The sequence below is a fragment of the Galeopterus variegatus genome, unplaced genomic scaffold (genome assembly GCF_000696425.1).
Source record: "Galeopterus variegatus unplaced genomic scaffold, G_variegatus-3.0.2 Scaffold541, whole genome shotgun sequence".
In the NCBI taxonomy this organism is placed as follows: Eukaryota; Metazoa; Chordata; class Mammalia; order Dermoptera; family Cynocephalidae; genus Galeopterus; species Galeopterus variegatus.
Window position 1 is genome coordinate 479,389 of NW_007726652.1, and position 14,197 is coordinate 493,585.

Consider the following 14,197-nt stretch of genomic DNA (forward strand, 5'->3'; position numbering starts at 1 on the left):
GGTGGGGGTGGGGGTGAGGATGGGAGAGGGGGAGGGGCCGGAACGCAGCCTGTCTTCTGCTCAACAAGGCTTGGGTTCTGGTACTGAGTGCAGCTGCCCACGGAAAGGACACCTTTTCTGGTTCACAAAAAGGCACCACATGGGCCAGTTTTGGCTTTAGAAACATTTTTTTTTTTTTTGGAAGGTTGGTATTCAGAGGCTAGAAACCAATTAAAAGTATCCCAACCATTAGAAGTGTATCTCATAGCTCAAGTGTATTAAATCAGAAAAATCTTGAGAAAGTTCCTGAAGCATCCAGGGATGTAGTCTCAGAAACAATGGTATGGTGCAAGAAGTGCTGAAGTGTGCATGGGTTCAGAGTGCCCTTGGGATTGAGAGAGTAAGTCAGAAAAATGTTGCTTCTGAAGAGTGCCAGCATGCTCAGACTACTTGAATTTACACTATTTGAAAAAAAAAAATACATGACCTTTGGATAAATTTTTGTAATTTTGGCTCATCAACTGTTCCTCTCTGCATTACAAAAGATGTGTCTATGGTTATTTCTCACTGTGTAGTATACTGACATTTTAGTAGCATTTTACTGAGAGTTGGCCCCTTTGATTTACTCTTGCTTATACAAGTAATAACCTCTTAGAATGTGATTATATAGTCTGATAAAATATTTCACTGTACCGTAAATTACATGCCATTTAGATGATAGTGTTATATTTAGGTCAACTATACAGGGCCCAGTGCCCTTTTTAAAACATTCAAAGCATTTGATGGATTCATTGCTGAGTGCACTATAAATAAATGCAACCTCAAATTCCAGACAATGAAAACGTGCTGGGGGTACATCAAAGCTACCACCATTAACGATGCCTCTTTCAAAGTGATAGAAAGAGCCTGATCTAGTTGTCTGGGAGCCAGGATCTAGTTCCCAGCCCGGCCAGTAATGGCACGTCTCTTAACAGGGGCTTTATTTTCTTCCTCTGTAAAATGAGAGAAGGATTGAATAAATAGGTCCGCACTCTTTCCAGCTATGCTTTATGGCAGACCAATTTCCCAAGCTGTTAGGTGTTGCCTGGGGGAAAAAAAGATTTTGTAATTAAGTAAGTTTAGCAAACAAATCTAACATGTTTCTTTGCTTCAGGAATTCTCAGAGCCTTTCAGAGGAGGGCACAGTAAGTAGTGATTGTATGACTTATTTGACCAAGGAACCTTTTGTTTAGGAGCAACCCGTGGGCTCCTGCACCTTAGAATATAACTTGAAAAAATGCTGAACTAGTTGGTTACTAGGATTCTTCCTAGTCCCCAGACTCTATGATTCTAGTTAAGTTTGGAAATGTGGTGTTTTAGTCCATTTACTGTTGTTATAACAGAATACCTGAGACTGGGTAATTCATAAAGAAAAAAAAAATTATTTCTCACAATTCTGGTGGCTGGGAAGTCTGAGGTCATGGGGCTGCATCTTGTGAGGTCCTTCTTGCTAGTGGGGACTCTCTGCAGAGTCCTGAGGCAGCTCAGGGCATCACATGGCAAGGCGGCCCACTTAGAGCCAAAATGGCTTTTATAACAGACTCGCTCTCCTGATAACTAACCCATTCCTGTGATAACCCATTAACCCATTAATCCATGAACGAATGAATTAATGAGGGCTCTGCCATTATGACCCAAATTTCCACCTCCCAAAAGTTTCCACCTCTCAACACTGCTGCCCTGGGGATCAAGTTTCCAACACATGAATGTTTCGGGGGCACGCTCACACCGTAGCATAAGGCTATTTCATTTAGAGGACCAAGAGCAATGGCTCCCCTTCCTCATGCAGCTCGTAATCAGGTCTAAAATTTAGTGATGTCTTCATCTGCAGTTTGTCTGAACCAGAAGGGCGCTCAAAACAGCAAAGATCAGAACTGAGGCCAACAGAGGTGGGAAAGGGGGAGAGGGAGGGAGGGTTAGTGAGAAATTGGTAAAGGGCCACAAAAATGATTACAATGTGTACGGTTGGGTATACTAATTATCCTGATTCGAACATCACATATTTCACATGGGTATTGATATTTAATGCTATACCCCACAGATATTTATAGTGACTATGTTTCAATAATAATTTTAAAAAGAAATAGTAAAAATAAACAAAAACAAAAGAAATAGAAAAGACCAGATTTCACAAAGGAGTCAAAGCTTTCCTTCTACTCAAGCCAAAAATAAGATCTCACTTTCCCGTGTCAAATTTAGAGCTATTCTTCACATTCTAAGAGAAAAGAAAGAGCTATTTTCTGGGGGGGGGGGGGCGAGCCAAAATGGTCTTCATTCCAATCAATTAGGAAGAAAAATGCAGTCCCCAAACACATTCAGAATTGGATAGTTGAAAAAACCAAAATAGATTGATGTACAGTAGAATTATATTTACTATTTCAAGCCCTGCTATATATTTATCCTTATTTGGTTGTCTTTTGCAGAGCTGCATGACTATGGAAATGGAAATGACCTTGGGTCATGTAGCTGATCATTTTGTATCCAGAAAGGATTTCACTCAAGTTCTTCTGATTTCATATTCAACAGCAGGTCCATTGTGACTCATGATTCCAGAGCACATTCTACTTTATGCATAATTTCTCTTAAAACTTGGGTCATGTAGCTGATCATTTTGTATCCAGAAAGGATTTCACTCAAGTTCTTCTGATTTTATATTCAACAGCAGGTCCATTGTGACTCATGATTCCAGAGCACATTCTACTTTATGCATAATTTCTCTTAAAGTAACCACGTAACCCAGTGTGCTCTGGTTCTGGGAGCAGTATGTACTGGAGAAATTTGATGATGTGTTGTATGCCAGTCACATCCTCAGCTGAGAAAAATGGCCATAGGCAGTTCCACTTGCAGAGGTTGCTATGTTCTGTGTCACAGGACCCACTTACCCTGGCCAAAGCAAATTAGACCAGGGTCACCACCAGACCCAAAGACAGTCATCTACAGGCCAGCAACTCTGCCCAGTAGAAACTGCATTTATTGCATGGTCTATCCAATCTGCAAGATGTGATGTCTTGACTGCTCCCTCTCTGCTGAAACTCTGTCTGATGTTCTCTCTCCTAATGCTCCCACAACTATTCTTCAAAGTCTCCTACCCAGGCCTGCTTTCTCTGGCTGCCAAATGCACTGGAGTGATCTTTCATGGGGATGTCACTAGCCCTATGGCATCTTTGCTAGAATTGGAAGAACACACCCCTCTCATGTAAAATTATTTTACATTAGTAGATCATTGCACACCTCCACACACTATGGGCCTGTGGCTGCAGGGAGCTGATGTACCCACACGTGCCATCTGCTTTCCCACCATATACTCCCTAGGATCCAAGGCCTGCATTATGCCACAAGTGTCTGGCTATACTTCCTAGTATTACTTGTGGTTACTTCTGATACCCCAACTGCACCCCCAGCCCTTTGTGTATTCCACTCCAGGAGTCATATCTTATTCCAGGTGTTGGCTTCTCCCTGGATTCCCTGCTCCACTGTAGTGGACCACAGCACAGATGGGTCAAACGAAACTCTGAGCAACACTGTTCTTTTCTTTCAGTAGACCCTTGACGAAGCCCCTCCTTTCATAACCTCTTTGATAAGGTGGTTGTATTTGAAGCTGGTTAAACACCCATGTTCAAAGAGTGATTTATGTATCACCTGGAAGAAGACACCCAAGGCCAAGGTGCAGGTCTCTCTCCTCGGCCCTGGTCATTTCAACATATTTATAGGCAACTTGGATTTAGAGTTAGGAGGTATGCCTATTAAATTTTATAGAAGGCATAAAGCAGGAAGGTTTATTTAACGAATGAGATGAATGAGAGAAATGTCTCAAAATTACTCTGCTGGGCTAGAACAAAAGTAAAAAACAAATAAAATGAACTTTAACAGGAATAAATAAATTTTTCAGAAAATATGCAAGTGAGGATGGGAGAGATGTGGCCTCCAGCACTTCCTGTGACAGAGACATGGACAATTTAGTTCACAACCATGCTGGAACGGTGAAGGTAAGTGTGCCTGCCTGTGAGAGGTCTCTCTTCCTCAGGACCATCTCTTCTGTACCACCTTTGAGGAGGCATCTCAGAGAGCAGGGCAGGGCATGTTATCTAAGAAGTAGTTGAGGGAAAGAGGTATATTTAGGCTGGAGTAGAGAAGAATTAGGGACTGATGCTAAAGAAAGGGTAGAATCTCCTACGAGCCACAGGGAGAAGTTATATTGGGTAGATTTTGTCTCTATAGATAAGAACCGTCTACAAATTTGAATTGTTCCCCAAATGAAATTAGGTACTTTGGTTTATATTGTTTCCTATCACAAGGTCTTTCTGAGCAAAAGTTGGATTAATATCTGTCTGAGGTGATGTTGAAGAACTTCCTGCACCAAGTGACAGGTGAGAACTTTCAAGATGGCTTACCTCTCTCAGCGTGGGCCACCTCAGCTCTGCTGTCTCTGAAACGTGGTTTTGTCAGCAGAGCAAGAGCAGGTTTACCTCTCAGGGAAGAATCACATTAATCAAGCTTATGAGTCTGAATGCCATTTTAATGCAATGTGATGAAAAATATGTTAAGAGAACCATACTGGGAAGCCAGATAGAATCAGAAAGTTGGTGTGACAACCCTCTTTGAGGTTCTGACAGATTAAGTAAACAATAAGTAAGGAAAACGTTTAGAATGAATTGAGGGTTTAGTAAAGTGGCTAGCTATAAAATAAATCTTTATAAAAATCTTTAACTTTCCTTTATATTAGCTATAATCTATTAAACCACAAAACAGAGAAAAAGATCCCACTGTGTGATGATCACAAAGCTTTACTGACACAAGAAGACGTCAGTAAATCCTATGTCTCTAGTTCAGAAGACTTAACTGTACAAGTTGTAAATTCTCCCTTAATTTATTAATTTAATGCAATTCTTGTTGAAATTCCAATAGGATCATTTTAAAACCTTGACAGAATGATTCAAAATTTATCTGACTAATAAACATTCAAGAAAGTCCAAGACATTTTTGAGAAAGCAGCATCATGAAGGGGACTTGCTCTACAATGTTAAAATGCATGATAAGTTACATTAATTAAAGTAGTAGCTATAGCACAGGAATAGAAAACTAGATCTACAAAACAGAATAGTAAGTCCCAAAATGGACTTAGGTTTATCTAATAGGTTAGTAAACAATTAGGATATTTTAAATCAGTGGAGAAAGTTCAAAAATGATTTTCGAACAACTGGCCAATTATCTGTGGGGAAAAAGTTTGATTTTTAATCTCATGATACAATGAAACCATAAATGTAATGGGAAAAAATATAGATAAATATCAACTGGAATACATTCTTGAGTTGGGGAAGGACTTTCTAAGCATGAAACCAAGGGAATAAATATAGGCCAACTTGACTACATAAAATCTTAAAACTGCCCTATGGCAGATGGAGTAAGTTTGCTCATTTAATCATGCCGCCTCCCTTTCGCCCTTACCTGCCTCTCCCTTACTGTAGGGAATGGCCATGTGACTAGTTCTGGCCAATGGGACACAAGCCAGAGTTGGCTGGTGTTGTCTTGTCTTCTCTCCTTCCTTCTGCCTGGAACACAGACCTGATGGCTAGTGCTGTAGCAGTCTTTGAGTGAGCATAGGTGACAAGCAGGAGAAGGCCAAAAGAGGGTGGGGATGTGAGCCCTCACATTGTCATCTGTCGAATCAGTGCCAGCAGCTGCGTCTCTGTGAGATGCTTGTCATGTAAGATAAGTCCACTTTGCTTGAGACAGTGGAGTTAGATTTTCTGTTACTTGAAGTCAAATTCATTCCTAACTGATTCTCAGCTTAGGGCAAAACACCCTATTGCAGTAAATGGTGAAAAACAGAAAAATATTTGCAATACATATCACAAAAGTTAATATCCCTGTTAATATAAAGATCTCTATAAATAAGAAAGAGATAGATGCTCCATTTAAAAAGGGCAAAGAATATAAATAGGAAGATCCAAAAAATAAGAAATGCAAATGTCTAAGTTCATGAAAAAATTTCAGCTTCACTAGAAATCTTAAAAATACAAATTAAAACAATAGTCTAATGATTTATCACCAACAAAACTTGGCAAACATTCCAATGTTTGCCAATTTTTGTTGGTGATAAATCATTAGCCAATGTTTGCCAATTTTTGTTGGTGATAAATCATTAGCCAATGTTTGCCAATTTTTGTTGGTGATAAATCATTAGCCAATGTTTGCCAATTTTTGTTGGTGATAAATCATTAGCCAATGTTTGCCAATTTTTGTTGGTGATAAATCATTAGCCAATGTTTGCCAATTTTTGTTGGTGATAAATCATTAGCCAATGTTTGCCAATTTTTGTTGGTGATAAATCATTAGCCAATGTTTGCCAATTTTTGTTGGTGATAAATCATTAGTCTTTGCATCTCATTAACCATTTCTCTGCACAGACACCCAAAGGGCATGGCATTCCAAAACTTTTGATAGATTTCTGTTTGTGTATTTATGTGTCTGAAGAATGGCATGCAAGAAACTATATCAAGGCATTAACATCATCCCCAGGCTTGGCCCAGGTTTTCTGATTTTTTCCATTATAAACATGTATTATCTTTGAAATAAGAAAATTCTGAATAATGGCATGCAAGAAACTATATCAAGGCATTAACATCATCCCCAGGCTTGGCCCATGTTTTCTGATTTTTTCCATTATAAACATGTATTATCTTTGAAATAAGAAAACCATGACTATAAAAATATTTCTTGGTGAACACAGAATTGAAACATCGGGAATTAGAAGAACTGATTAATGGCACGAAGCTGAGATAAGCTGAGGTGTTTGTCTCACAATAACAATACCAGAACATCCAAGCCATTCAAGCTTGTTTCGCTGCAAGGTAATTCATTGCACACCATTGGTGTGTGCTTTGGTGGTCACCTTTTCCTGGCCTCTTCTGCTTGACACATTTTGCTTTAGATAGTTTCATGTATTGAGTCCAGCTAAAGTCAAGTCCTACATCTCTAAGGGTCCTTCTGCTTTTAAGATGACATTGCATTTCTCTGTTATGATCCAGCACAAGTGATTTAAAGTTTAACCCCGAGAGAGTAAATCTTATTTCCCTAATTACCAAGATTTGGGGGGACGTGAGGGAAGGATGAGAGCCTGCTCCATGGTAGCCCTTAAACATTGGCTGAGGGTCTAAGTGTTGGACTCTTCCGGACAATCATTGGTACTTTGCCTGAGCAGTGGTGAGAAGGCAAATGACCAATAACAAAATGATCCTTTGGTCCTCGATTCTGCCAACTCCTGTGCTGGCACCTTCTGACTTACTGTTTTTCACATTTCTTAATATATCAAGCCATGAGCAAGGGTGGCATGTCCTTTACTGTGCTTCTCAATCTCACTGAAATACCAAATACTAAAAATTACTATTTTCCTTATGGCAATTATCATCATGACCTTGCAAGAGCCACATGTGCCAGCTGGAAGTTCTCCAGAATTTTTTTTTAGTGAACAAAAATATTTTATTAAACTAAGAGCATGATTGATAGGGAAGTAGGTTGCATGGGAAAATATCGAAATTTCTTATAATCACATCTATCACCCAGGGTTCCAGCAGGAAATAAGAAACACCTCAGCTCGTTCAACAGTAGATTCTTCAATGAAGGGGCTCTTTGCAGAGGGGTGGGCAGGTTTGAGGGAACCAACGAGAGATTGAGGTACCCAGAGGCTGGCAACAGTGGGAAACTGTTATAACCCTGGGCCTGAAGGGAAGTGTAGTGGGAGTGGGGGTGGGGGTGGATGTTTTGAAGGCAGGGACTCGTGGAGCCAGCCAGAGATGCTCCCCAGCAGGAGCTGCAGTCACAGAAGGATGTAACCAGGTGTCCCAGAGCCAGGCACCAAAGCATGAAGGGAACAGGGGGAAAATGTCCTGCTTTCTGCCTTCAGATGTCCTCCATGCCTCCCATTGGCCAAATCCTAGCAGAAATCAGTTGAAATGAACCCAGTGAGAGCTCTTCTTTGGAGCAGAGAAAGGCAGAGAGGGTGAGGAATGGATATGAGGGCAGAAGTGAGGAATGACCAGCTCACTTCCTGAGGAAGTGTTTTGTTCCTTGAAAGGGGACAAGACTTCAAGTACAGTTCTGGCAATGCTTAGCTGTGCCTCCTTGATATTCAGCCATGTGTGGTTTCAGGAATTTGTAATTTTCAGGAGATACTGAAAACAATCAACCCAGAGAAACATACTGTTAGGAGCTGAATGTTTATGTACCCCCAAAGTTCATATGTTGAAGCCCTAATTCCCAAAGTGATGTTATGCAGAGGTGGGGCCTATGGAAGGTGATTAAGTTTAGATGAGGTCATGGGGTGGGGCCCTGATAATGGAATTAGTGTCCTTATAAGAAGAGACCCAGAGAGCTCACTCACTCTTTCTCCACCAAGACACAGCAAGAAAAGGGTGTTCTGCAAGCCGGGAGGTGAGCCCGCACCAGGAATCAAAAATGCTGGCTTACTGATCTCAGAATTCAAGCCTCCATAACTGTGAGAAATAAATTTCTGTTGTCTCAGTCACCTAGTCTATGGTATTTTGTTATGGCAGCCTGTACGAGTCCGTTTCTGTCACTTAGAACACCTGAAACTGGGTAATTTATAAAGAAATGAAATTTATTTCTTACAGTTTGGAGGCTGGAAAGTCCATGGTCCAGGAAACACATCTGCTGAGAGTCTTCTTGGTGGTGACTCTGTACAGTGATGCAAGGTGTCATGTGGCAAGAATGGGCTGAGCAGGAGAGCATAACCTCCTCACTTCCTCTCCTTTTAAATCCATCAGAACCATGCCCATTACTCCATGAATGTATCGATCCATTCATGAGGACACAGTCCTCACAATCCGAGTGCCTCTTAAAGGCCCCACCTTTCAAATACCATCCTGAATTTCCCACCTGTTAGCACTGTTACAACGAGGGACAAGTTTCCAACACATGAACTTTTGGGGGACACATTTAACCCATAGCACAGGCTGAGCTAAGACACATACCTAAAATTAAACATGCATGTATCGAAGCCAGTACTAGCTATCACTTATCAAGTCCATGCTTGGTGCTAGGCCTATTAAACATGCATGTATCGAAGCCAGTACTAGCTATCACTTATCAAGTCCATGCTTGGTGCTTGGTAGCAAGTGCTTTACCTGCAGGGGCCCATTTAATGCCCACAGCTATGGAGTGGATTCCATTATCCCCATTTGACATAAGGGGAAACTGTTGTCCAAAGTATTTTTCACTTCTCCTCCCAGGTCACGTAGCCAGCCAGGTTGGAAGCCTCCTATCTCCGGAGGGCAGCCTGCTGTAACCAGCAACAGGTGCTGCCACAAACTAGCCCCTCGCTTCAAATGCCCAGAGTGAGGGGGAAAGCTGTTGGGTCCTCAGCCACAGCAGGGCTGTGTGAATTTGAGAGGCAATCAGGGCGTCAGGTGGTTGGCTTGCTAGGAATCTGGCTTATCTCACGGGGACAACAGTCAGAACCTGGTCAGTCAGTCTTGTTCAGCACTACATCCACCCTACCTGGCACATAGTGAGGGCTGAATGATGTTTGTGAAGTGAACACATGACTGGTATATTATAGAATCAATATTTCTAACTTCCATCCTTTTCACCTGATCACTTTGTGGTTGTGCAAAAACTCACCTTCTGCAGGGAAAAACATACTTAAAGGTTTTCTTGTTTGTTTTAATCAGTGGTTTGGGGGTATATTTGAACACAGACACTAGCTGTCATTTCTGGTCTGGATCACTAGGTGAGCAGCCCACCAGAGCAGTTGTGGTGAAGGGCGGCACCCTCCGCAGGTGATAGAGCCACAGGGACACGACCCACACACTCACAGAACCCATCAGATGTTGTTTAACTGCCTGTGAGAGTTGTGGCCTGGCCACCCAGGAAGGTGGAAAGAATTCAAACAGGTAATGAGAGACGAGAGAAGGTTAACTGAAACCTAGTTAGGGTGCAGGTTCCATCATCCTCCCTCAGGCAGTGATGTTTGAAAGAAGTGTTAGGAGATTAGATAATGCTGACTCTTGAACCCAGGTGACAAGGGCTTCAAGATCAACATCCTCTGTGAGGTAAGGACTTATTGTCCACAAGTGTCAGACTGCAAGGAAGGTTCACTGATCCATTTTTATTATTATTATTATTAGTAGTAGTAGTGGTAGTAATATTTTGCCATTGATCCAAACTTGTTTTTTCTTTGCATAAGAAAACCTGCCCCCCTGGTATCATTTCAAAAACAGAAGCCAGATGGACAACTTGAGCATGCCTGTCCAAATGCCACAGTCTCCTGCTGTGTTGCATTCTGAGCCAGGCAAATGTAAGTATGTGAAATAAAATGCTCTGCAAACAGAGACTGTAAAAAGTAAAACAAATGGATGGGACAGGATGGGCTTTCCGTAGTTCATTCAAAGTGCCTTGCAGAGAGAAAAAATGAGATCAGTTCAGAGGCAGATGATGGGAACAGGCAACAGAAGAGGCTGAGCTCAGCTGCAGAAGCTGGCCACCTCCAGGCACATGGCTCCCACTTCCCGCCACATTGGACTTCTTGGAGCCAACACACTTCTGCAGCACAAGACTTTTCAAAATTTTTTTAATTGACAAATAAGAAGGGTATGTATTCATGATGTATGACATGAGGCTCTGAGATATGTATACCTTGTGGAATTACTACATGTGTACAATAGACCTCTAGAACTTATTCCTCCTGCCTAACTGAAATTTTCTATCCTTTGACCAACACGTCCCCAGTCTCCATGCTCTCCGTGCCCCCAGTCCCTGGTAACCGCCACTCTATTCTCTGCTTGCGTGAGTTTGTTTTAGATTCCTCATATAAGTGAGATCACACATGATTTGTCTTTCTGTGCCTGGCTTACTTCACTTAATGTAAGGTCCTCCGGTTTCATCCACTCTTTTGAAAATGACAGGATTTCCTTCATTTTTTATGGCTGTATAGTATTCCATTGTGTATATGTACTTCATTCTCCTTAGCCAGTCATCAGTTGATGGACACTTAGGTTGATTCCATGGCTTGGCTATTGTGAATAATGCTCCAATGACCACAGGAGCACACAGATCTCTTTCACATACTGATTTCATTTCCTTTGGATATATACCCAGTAGTGGGATTGCTAGATCATATGATAATTCTATTTTTAATTTTTTGAGGAACCTCCACACTGTTTTTCATAATGGCTGTACTAATTTACATTCCCGCTAACAGCGTACAAGGGTTCCCTTTTCTCCACATCCTTACAACACTTGCTATCTTTTTGATAATAGCCATTCTAACAGGTGTGAGATGATATCTCACTGTGGATTTAATTTGCATTTCCCTAACGATCAGTGATGTTGAGCATGTTTTTAAATTCTTGTTGGCTATTTGTATGTCTTCTTTTAAGAAATGTCTATTCAGTTCCTTTGCCCATTTTTAAATCTGGTTATTTATTTTCTTGCTATTGACTTGTTTGAGTTCTGATATGGATTGAATTGTGTCCTCCAAGCTTTCTTTATTAGAAGCTTGATCCCCATTGTAACGGTGGAAGGGGAGAAATTATATTCTGGTAATTGAAAGGTGGGGCCTTGAAGAGGTGATTAGATTCTTAGGACCATGCCCTAATTAATGAATTAATAATGGTGGTCATGGGTGTGGTTCTGAGGGCTTTAAAAAGGAGAGCATCTGAGAGTCTCTCTCTCTCTCTCTCTGCTTCCATCATCTCACCGTGTGATACTCTGTGTTGCTCAATCCACCACTAGGAAGACCTTCACCAAATGTGTTCCCTGGACTTTGGACTTCCCAGCCTACAAAACTGTAAGCAATAAATTTCATTTTCTTATAAATCACCCAGCTCCAGGTATTGTGTTATAAGCAACATAAATGGACTAATACAATTTCCTTATATATTTTTGATATTAACCCCTTATCAGATGTATGGTTTGCAAGTATTTTCTCCTATTCCACGGGTTGTCTCTTCACTCTGTTGATTGTTTCCTTTGCTGTGCAGAAGCTCTCTATTTTGATTTAATACCATTTGTCTATTTTCGCTTTTGTTGCCTGTGCTTTTGAGGTCATATCTAAAACATCATTGCCCAAATCTATGTCATGAGATTTTCCCCTTGTTTTCTTCAAGTAGTTTTACAGTTTTAGGTCTTACATTTAAGTCTTTAATCCATTTCGAGTTGATTTTTCTATAGGATATGAGATAAGGATCTAATTGCATTCTTCTGCATGTGGATATTTAGTTTTCCCAACACTATTTATTCAAGGGACTGTCCATGTGTGTTCTTGGCATCTTTGTCAAAAGTCAGTTGGTGTGTATCTGTCCCTGGCCCATGCTTACTGCAGTAGGATGGTCTGAAATAAATGCGGGCTCAGGGCTGGCGCCTCATCTAGGACTAGGCTGCCGGGCCAGTAAGTGATTCAAACACCTTGAGAAGACAGCCAGGTTTTTCTGAACAATTAAATTGTTCCCTGAATGGGTGAACCATATTTCTAGCCCTACAAAAGTTCTAAATGAGACATGGTTATGCTGAAGTAAACCAAACCATAATATTTATACCTTTGTGCAAAGTTGAAGAATACATTTGAAATCATTGAGACAATCTGGGTGTGCTTGGATTTTATGTGTTTGTAATAAGAGAATTGGACACATTAGGACAAAGACATCCCAACCTTGTGATTCCACTAAAAATGTATAATTAAGTAATTGATTTTAGATTAAATTTTAAATTTGATTAAATTTATAAACAGTATTGGAATGTTTAAGTGAATTTGAGAGTCACTACATTTATAGGTTTAATTTATTAGATTTATTACCGTTGTTTAAGTAGTTGGAATGGCTTTGCTTCTTAGGATAGGCATGTGAGGTAGCTCAGAAGAAAACTGAATACGTTAAATTTATAACTGCAGCTTAACGTATTTGAGGGAATTTAATTAACCACACTGTAAATGGTAATGATTGTTTAAGGGAGTTTAGTCTGTCCAACTTGATATAATCAGTAATTGATGAAAGAAAAACTGAAATTAATTATTCTTGTTTTACTAGATGTATAAATACATTAGAAGTTGTAATTTGAACTTAGTGGCTAAAGGAAAACTAGGTTTTAAAATTTGGCATGCCCTTCCTCCCTTCTCCTCCCTTCAGCCTTTGCCCAAGAGGTTCGGGGTTTTCTCTGCTTTATTGGGGGGCTGCTCGTGAAGCCTTCGGGATAAGCAGTGAGATGTGCCGGTACCTGTCTAGGAGGGTCAGGGACTGATACTGCTTCAAGGGTCAAAAGGAGATCTGGCTTTGTCTCAAAGGGCAGGTGCACTACAAGGAAGCCGCACACACACTTTCTAAAAAGACATGTCCTCAACAACAGGGGTCAGCATCAGATGGAACCAGACCACGCCCAACAGAGTTTGACATACCTGTCCCCCAAGTTTGCCCACTTCACCCTTTTTCCTACATCAGAACCTGGTCCTGGAGTAATATTAGCTATTACTATTTGTCCATTGGTATACAGACACCATTACCATTTAACTCAGTGTCAATTTTATAGGGAAGTTGATCTAAAGGAACTGTAATTTTTATTTTAAATACAATGAGCTTTACTCAGCTTTCAATAATGCATAGACCTGGAGCCTTACAGGATGTAAGAGAAGATGCACTTATCTGGCTGGTGTAATTAGAAATGAAGTGGCACATCTTGAGCCAAGGAATTAAGCCACCCCCAAAGGGAAGAGTCAATACTGTAAGAATGATACACTGGCTATATCTCAGGCCCCTGGCTATATCTTAGTCATCCACTGGAATCTTCAGCTACCTGCACACTGGATACGTAAACTACAAATGGCATATCCAAATAAAGACCCACCGCAAGACAGAGAAAAAAGTGAGCATTACACTGATGTGATAGATACTCAGTAGGAACCTGTTGACTTGCGTAGACACACGGGGGATGCATCCGCTGTCTCAGAGCTGGCTCTTGATGAAGCATGGACAAGGATCCCAAATACTCAACTCTTTAATACCCTCTATACAGTGATTTTAGTTAAGCTTAGCAAAGTTAGAACCTAAATTATATGGATTCCAACTATGGGACAGGGACTGAGTAAAAGATGCTTTCCTCTGTGGACAGTATAATTTATTCTAGACTCATTGTGTAAACAAAATAGGAGTCGAGTAATTCATATGCATATGAA